The sequence below is a fragment of the Garra rufa genome, chromosome 18 (genome assembly GCF_049309525.1).
Source record: "Garra rufa chromosome 18, GarRuf1.0, whole genome shotgun sequence".
NCBI classification, from domain to species: domain Eukaryota; kingdom Metazoa; phylum Chordata; class Actinopteri; order Cypriniformes; family Cyprinidae; genus Garra; species Garra rufa.
Window position 1 is genome coordinate 8,231,266 of NC_133378.1, and position 8,860 is coordinate 8,240,125.

Sequence of the window (8,860 nt, forward strand, 5' to 3'; positions counted from 1 at the left end):
TGTATTTTCTTATTAAGTCATTTTGAATAGTTGATGTAATTTTACTGTCAGTTTTCAATTTTACATTTTGTTTAGTTTTCCTGTTACACAACACTTAGGGTCCAGATTGATACCAAAACACATTTAAGTATTATGTCTCCATTTCTAACTTCTCTAGTAGTTACAACGGACCTAAATAACTCTCTTTACTTACTGTACCCTACTATTAAATAGTTTGCATCATACTTCAGAAGATAGAAACGGTTTTCGTCTTTGCCAAGCCCAATGGTGCCCACAAAGCAGTATCAAATTTATACAGTACACAATAAGTATATGCATAGCCAACTGTGATAAACTATTCGTGTTTAGTGAGTCACCAAAAGCCCCAAAATTCCACAGACTCCGTATTAAGCCTCCAGATCCAGGGGTATTAAAGGATCTTTTGCAATAAGGGCTTACATGCTGTTCTTTTGAGTTCCCTCAGCTGCAACAGCACAGGAGAAATATGTGTGTGTGTGTGTGTGTGTGTGTGTGTGTGTGTGTGTGTGTGTGTGTGTGTGTGTGTGTGTGTGTGTGTGTGTGTGTGTGTGTGTGTGTGTGTGTGTGTGTGTGTGTGTGTGTGTACCTGGTTTTCATCACGTTATGGGGACCAAATGTCTCCACATATTGTATAAAACCATGTATGAGTCTCTTTCCTTATATTTCATTATATCCTTATATATATATATTTTTATTTATTTTCCTTGCAACCCCCTGAAATGTTTAAAAAATGTGTTGATAAATACTGATATGGTCATGTTTACAGAGGTGAAACTAAGAGTTTAGAAAATTAATATTAATATTTGTAATTTAGTAGTTAATATTATTATCTTATTATCTAAATTAAATGTTACACTTCTCCAAAAAATGTTAAATTAATGGTAAATCATGTTAAGTGATGTTCTTACCCTTTAGGAAACCTGTTCCACAGTTTTTGCAGGAAATATGGAAGAGAACACATAATTCTATGTACAGTTAGAAGATGTGAAACTGAATTACTAGACCATGACTGTAGAATGTGAAAGTGAATAACTAACATATAAGACATTTCTAATGGGATCAAGAGATTATTCTATCTGTTGAATCTCTATGGTTTATCAGTGTCCTTGTCTTGACAGGCTCCACCTTATGATTGTGGCAAAATAAAATATTTCACATTAATAAAAAGAAGCACAATAGCTTATTTCTCAACCATTCTTCACTAACTTTAAAAATTCCAGTCTGACATTTTTTCTTTTGAACTTTGAATTTTGAACTTCGTTTTGAATTTCTTTTGAACTAAAAATTTGTCTGTTATCCATGCCTTCATGATCTTGCTTCCTGAAGAGCTGCACTATTATTCACCCTTTCAGCCTTTGGTCTTTGGATTTGTAACTGGAAGATCCTTCAGTGCTATATGGCTCGGAAACTCTGGAAGTCCTTTTGTCTTTGAAGCATAGTATCTCTTTTTTTCCAAATCTCAACTAACAAACTATTCACATAGCATTTTCAGGATGTTTCATCTATATAAATGTTTCATTCACATTAATTGCCTTTCATAAAGCTCTTACTATCAAACTTTTCATTTGCATGTCTTCTAATTTAGTTTAATACATGTGTCTATTATTTAGTCTAACTCATTTAATGGTTAATCAGTGAATAATTTGGTGCATCTATAGATATTGATTAAATAGATATAGTTTAAAAAAAAACATATTTGCAATTTAGGGATAAACAGATGTAATTAATTATTTTTACACTATATATTAACGCAATTTATCTTAGATGATAACCATTTTTGTATGTGTGTGTGTGTGTGTGTGTGTGTGTGTGTGTGTGTGTGCGTGCGTGCGTGCGTGCGTGCGTGCGTGCGTGCGTGCGTGCGTGCGTGTGTGTATGTGTGTGTGTGTGTGTGTGTGTGTGTGTGTGTGTGTGTACCTGGTTTTCATCACGTTATGGGGACCAAATGTCCCCACAAGGATAGGAATACCAGTAGATTTTGACCTTGTGGGGACATTTCTTAGGTCCCCATGAGGAAACATGCTTATAAATCATGCACAATGAGTTTTTTTGAGTAAGTAAAAGTGTGCACAATCTCCTGTGAGGGCTAGGTTTAGGTGTAGGGCAATAGAAAGTACGGTTTGTACAGTATAAAAACCATTACGCCTATGGAATGTCCCCATAAAACATGTAAACCCAACATCTGAAGTGGCAGCATTCTGAGAATATAGCTTTCTGTAATGAAAGCAAATGGATTGTAATGTAACTATAATGAAAGGTTTATCAAATTGTTAGAATTAGATTTTCTATAAGGTCCATTCTACAGAATTAGTCCAACGTCTTGAAAAGTTTTGTATGTATGAACATTTTTTAAACATTTCTAGTAATTGTGCAGTTAATTCTCATATTGTATTTTCAGAAAGTTTTGCAATATTTGTTCTCTCTCTAAATGTGTCACTACCGAAACACAGTATCGTTTAATAAGAAGGGTTATATTGACCTATTAAGATTTTGCTTACGTCTACACTCTTATAAATAAAGGTGCTTTCACAGCGATTCCAGAAGAACCATTATTGGTTCCACAAAGAACCATTCAGTCAAAGGTTCTTTAAAGAACCATCTCTTTCTTACCTTTTTATAATCTGAAGAACCTTCTTTTGCCACAAAGAACCTTTTATGAAACAGAAAGGTTCTTAAAATGTTAAAGGTTCTTTGTGGAACCATTTAGACTGTTCAATATGGTGCGTTTATCACCTTTAACCCTATGATTATTCAGGTAGGGTAAGGACAGTCAAATCTAGCCAAAACCAAAAGTTACTCACCTGCCCGCAGGTTGCAGTCCTTCAAGAACTTCCCCTTGTGGTTGTTCGTGGTTAAGGTTTATTTAATAGTTATAAGTAAAATCTCACGAGAGGCACTAGTAACAATAAAATTATTATTTATTGGTTACAATACAAAGCAGTTAAATGCAAAAATAAAATAAAAAATCAGCTAAGCTATTTGTTATATAATCAAACTTTTCAACAGCAATATTGGAGATGCTGTTAAGCGTCCCTCGTTAGGGTATCAGGTATCCTCTTACGCTTAATGCAGTCAGCATCTGAAGAGTGGTTTACTCCTCAGACCTTTTATACATCTTTTTGGGTAATTACCATTACACATCAATTAATCATGATATTAGTCATCAATTCCTCAATGTCCTGTATGTTCCAATCTTCCTGCTGTAAGCGTATCAGTCTCTGCAAGTCATTCTTAATGAGACGGTGGTCCTTCCTTTGTCTCTTACGTTGTTGTCTGCATCTAGCACTCATCCGTTTCCTCTTCAAGGTCTTCATCAGCTTCAGCTCTGCTTGGGGTTGCAACATGTTCTCTTCACCCCTGTGTACCCTCTTGTTAACCTTTGTGGTTGATTACACAGTAATAACTCATAAGCATGTCTTACACAATTGTTTCTTACTCATCCTTAACACAACAAATTTTGCAATTGCAAGCATCCTTATCTCTAAGCATATGGCATCGACTTAAAATAAGCAAATAACATAACTTTGAAACAGGTAAATAGCAATCTTATTATCCAAATCCAAAACAAGACAGAAAAAAGTTCTTCTATGGCATCGTGAAGCACCTAAGAGTGTACCTTGTAAATATATTTGTTGCTATTTTATTCAAAAGTTTTTAGAGGTAAATCCATAACAATTACAATTTTTACAATATTCCAAGTGTGAACCAAAAAAACTAAGATGTCACTACCGAAACTTCACCAAATGTTTTGGTCGTGTCAATTTTAGATGTAGACATAAAAACTAAATGTTATGGAATAACTCTCAAAGAATGTTTAATTTTAGAAAAATGGTGTTTGGTGGAGACATTTTTTGTTTGGTTTTAGACTTTTTTTCCATAAAGTTTCATCATTTACAAAGAAAATATAAAATAGCATTATTTTTGAACTACACTTTTTTACAAAATCAAAAAAGATATTTTTAAAAACAATGGAATAAAATGCAGATTCAATATCATTTTCATAAGTTGAAATGTAGGGGTTAGTGTTCAAGAAGCCACCTCCCAATTGAAATTACCCAATAAATGATGATTTTATATATATTAAGCTTACTAATATTTTAAATATAATTATGGGTTTCAATAGATAATAAAAGGGTCTTAATAAACATTTGATTTGAATACTTAACTGCTTTTTAAATGTGTTTTTTGGTCGTGGGTCAGCTGGCCCATAATTGCAGCTCATAAGTTTCAAATTCTCTAAAATACTGCAAGTCTCAGTTTAAAACTCAAAAGACTCGCTGCTAAGTTTTATATTTATTTTTTAAATATAAGTAACATTTATGTCAACTAACCTAAACTATACCTTACCTAGATTAGACCTATTGTTTATGGAGTTTTTGTCAACTAAAAGTGTTTTCGGAAAGATGTTTGGTCAGCTTTACAATTAAACAACAGTGCTGTCCAAACATGCTGTATTTCTATTCCTCACAGGCAGGTTTCCATACCTGTCAAAGATTAAATATGACGCTAGCTTGAAGGATCTGTAAGAGCAGTATAGCTGCTATGCATAATAGATTAGGTCAAAAGTTTACATACACCTGCAGAATCTGCAAAATAGGAATTACAGTGCCCTCCACTAATGGCACCCTTAGTAAATATGAGCAAAGGTGACTGTGAAAATAAATCTGCATCGTTTATCCTTTAGATCTTTCATTCGAAAAATTGACAAAATTGTAACCTTTCATTGAAGTAAAACAATGGAAAATGGGGGGGGGGGGGATATCATTATGAATAAATGTTTTTCTCTAGTTCACGTTGGCCACAATTATTGGCACCCCTTGAAGTAAAATATCTCTGAAGTTTATTCTCATTCATATTACACTTTTTTTTTAGCACACCAGGGTGGCTAGGATTATAAAATTGTCCAGCCATGACTTTCTGTTCCACAGGATTATAAATATGAGGAACACAAAAGCCAAATTCCCTCAATCATCCATCACAAGAAGTAAAACCAAAGAATGTGGTTCTGATGTGCAGAACAAGTTTGTTGAGCTTCACAAAATAGAAAGTGGCTGTAAGAAAAGAGCTAACGCATTAAAAATCCCCATTCCCACCATCAGGGCAATAATTAAGAAGTTCCAATCAACTAAAGATGTTACAAATCTGCCTAAAAGAGGACGTGTGTGTGTCATCCAAATGCACGATAAGGAGAAGAGTTTGAGTGGCTAAAGACTCTCCAGGGATCACAGTTGGAGAATTGCAGAGAATTGTTTAGTCTTGGGGTCAGAAAGCCTAAAATAAAATGATCAAACAGCCCCTACATCACCACATGTTGTTCCAGAGGGTTTCAAGAAAAAATCCTCCTGGCTCACCCAAAAACAAACTCCAGCGTATTCACTTGTCAGACATGACTGGAACTTCAAACAGGACTGGCTTCTATGGTCAGATGAAACTAAAAATGGGCTTTTTGGCAGCTAACCCTTCAGACGGTTTTGGTGCAGACAAGGATAAAAAAGTACCCCATGCCCACGGTTAAAAATACTGCTGGGTCTTTAATATTGTAGACCTGTTTTTCTGCCGGAGGTCCTGGACATTTTGTTTATATACATGGGTTGATGGATTCTATCAAATACCAGCAGATAAAAAATCTAAACCTGACTGCCTCTGTTGGAAATCTTCTAATGGGCCATGGTTGTATCTTCCAGCAGGACGATGATCCAAAACAAACATCAAAATCAACACAAAATTGTGTCACTGAGCACAGAATGAAGCTTCCACCATGGCCGTCCCAGTTCCCTGACCTGAACCCCGTATAGAAACTGAAGAGAAGAAGCACCAACATGAAGCTGGGAAGAGAGAGATTCTGGAGAATCTAGAGAGATTCTGTTTAAAGAAATGGTCTCTGATCTCTTGTCAGGTGTTCTCCAAACTCATTAGACATTGTTGGAGAAAACTCAGAACTGTTATCTTGGGAAAAGGACGTTGCAATAATTGGGTGCCAATAATAGTGGCCAACGTGAACTAGAGAAAAACATAATGAGATTTCACCCCTACTGATTTACTTCAATGACAGGTTAGAATTTTGTGAATTTGTTGAATGAAAGATCAATAGGATAAATTATGCAGATTTACTTTCACATCCACCGTTGCTCATATTTACCAAGGGTGCCAATATTAGTGGAGGGCACTGTATTTAAACAAAATAAGAGGGATCATACAAAATACATGTTATTTTTATTTTAGATATTAGATATTTCACATAAAAGACATACACTCCCTGACAAAAGTGTTGTCCCCTGTCCAAGTTGTAGGAACAACAAATAACTTGACTTCTAGTTGATCATTTGGAATCAGAAGTGGCTTATATAAAAGGCCTATTGGAACCCACATGGACCCGAGGTTCACACAGAAATCAGTCAAGTTCGGTGGAGGAAAAATCATGGTTTGAGGTTACATTCAGTATGGGGGGCGTGCAAGACATCTGCAGAGTGGATGGCAACATCAACAGCCTGAGGTATCAATACATTCTTGCTGCCCTTTACATTCCAAACCACAGGAGAGGGTAAATTCTTCAGCGGGATGACGCTCCTTCTCATACTTCAGCCTCCACATTAAAGTTCCTGAACGCAAAGAAGGTCAAGGTGCTCCAGGATTGGCCAGCCCAGTCACCAGACATGAACATTATTGAGCATGTCTGGGGTAAGATGAAGGAGGAGGCATTGAAGATGAAACCAAAGAATCTTGATGAACTCTGGGAGTCCTGCAAGAATGCTTTCTTTGCCATTCCACATGACTTCATTAAAAAGTTATTTGAGTCATTGCTGAGATATATGGATGCAGTCGTCCAAGCTCATGGGAGTCATACACAATATTAATTCTTTTTCCACTGCACCATGACTTTATGTTCTGTACTGTACATTATTTCTGTTAAGTGACGAGACTTTTGTCTAAGCAAAGTCTGACCTTTCTGTCCTAATTAAATCATTAAAAATCAAGGCATGATAAGAATTTATTTTGGTAAAATAAGCGTACTCAAGAGGCCTTTGCCTTTCATATAAGCCACATCTGATTCCAAATGATCAACTAGAAGTCAAGTTATTATTTGTTGTTCAATACTTTACATAATCTTGATTCTTAATACTGTGTTGTTACCTGAATGATCCACAGCTGTTTTTTTTTTTTTTTTTTTTGTTTAGTGATAGTGGTTCATGAGACCCTTGTTTGTCCTGAACAGTTAAACTGTCTGCTGTTCTTCAGAAAAATCCCTAAGGTCCCACAAATTCTTTGGTTTTCCAGCATTTTTGTGTATTTGAACCCTTTCCAACAATAACTGTATGATTTTGAGATACATCTTTTCACACTAAGGGCAACTGAGGGACTCATATGCAACTATTACAGAAGATTCAAATGCTCACTGATGCTTCAGATGGAAAAACAATGCATTAAAGGAACACTCCACTTTTTTTGGAAATAGGCTCATTCTCCAACTCAAGTTGAGTTTTACCGTTTTGAAATCCATTCAACCGTTCTCCTGTTCTGGCGATATCACTTTTAGCATAGCTTAGCATAGATCATTGAATCCTATGAGACCAATAGCATCACGTTCAAAAATGACCAACGAGTTTCCATATTTGTTGTATTTAAAACTTGACTCTTCTGTAGTTATATCGTGTACTAAGACCGGTGGAAATGCAAAGCTGTGAGTTTCTAGGCTGATAAGATTAGGAACTACACTCCCATTCCGGCGTAATAGTCAAGGAAGTTTGCTGCCGTAATATGGCCGCAGCAGGTGGAGTATTATCAGAAATGAGTTCCCAGCTAGTTTAGCATTTGCACATGTGCTGCGTGATATTACTGCTCCTGCGGAATGGGAGTGTAGTTCCTAATCTTATCGGCCTAGAAACTCGCAGCTTTGCATTTCCACCGGTCTTAGTACACGATATAACTACAGAAGAGTCAAGTTTTAAATAGGACAAATATCGAAACTCGTTGGTCATTTTTGAACGCGATGCTATTGGTCTAATAGGATTCAATGATCTATGCTAAGCTATGCTAAAAGTGATATCGCCAGAACAGGAGAACGGCTGAATGGATTTCAGAACGGTAAAAATCAACTTATTAACTCGGGGGGAGTTGGAAAATGAGCCTATTTCCAAAAAAAGTGGAGTGTTCCTTTAAGAGCCGGGGGGTCAAAACTTTTGAAGATCAGGGTAAATTTTACTTATTAAACTTATTTTGTCTTTTGGGAAACATGTAAGTATCTTCTGTAGCTTTTGGATGGCAGTACTAAATAAAAAAAATATGATATTTAAGCAAAATAAGAAAAATGTACACATCTTAATTCTGTTCAAAAGTTTTCACCCCCGGCTATTGATGCATGGCTTTTCGTTCTGAAGCATTACTGAGTGTTTGAACCTTCTGTAATAGTTGCATATGAGTTCCTCAGTTGTTCTCAGTGTGAAAAGATGGATCTCAAAATCATACAGTCATTGTTGGAAAGAGTTCAAATACACAAAACGGCAAAAAAAAAAAAAAAAGAATTTGTGGGACCTGAAGGATTTTTCTGAAGAACAGCAGGCAATTTAAGTGTTCAGGACAAACAAGGGTCTCATGAACAACTATCACTAAACAAAAAACACAGCTGTGGATCATTCAGGTAACAACACAGTATTAAGAAAGTGTACTGGTATTTAAACTTTTGAACGATCAATTTTATAAATTCAACTATTATTTTCTCTTGTGTCAGTAGTTCATGTCAGTAGTAAATCAAAAATAACATGCATTTTGTATGATCCCTCTTATTTTGGTAAAATAATTAGCATTCTGCAGATTCTGCAAGGTCTATGTAAACTTTTGACCTCAA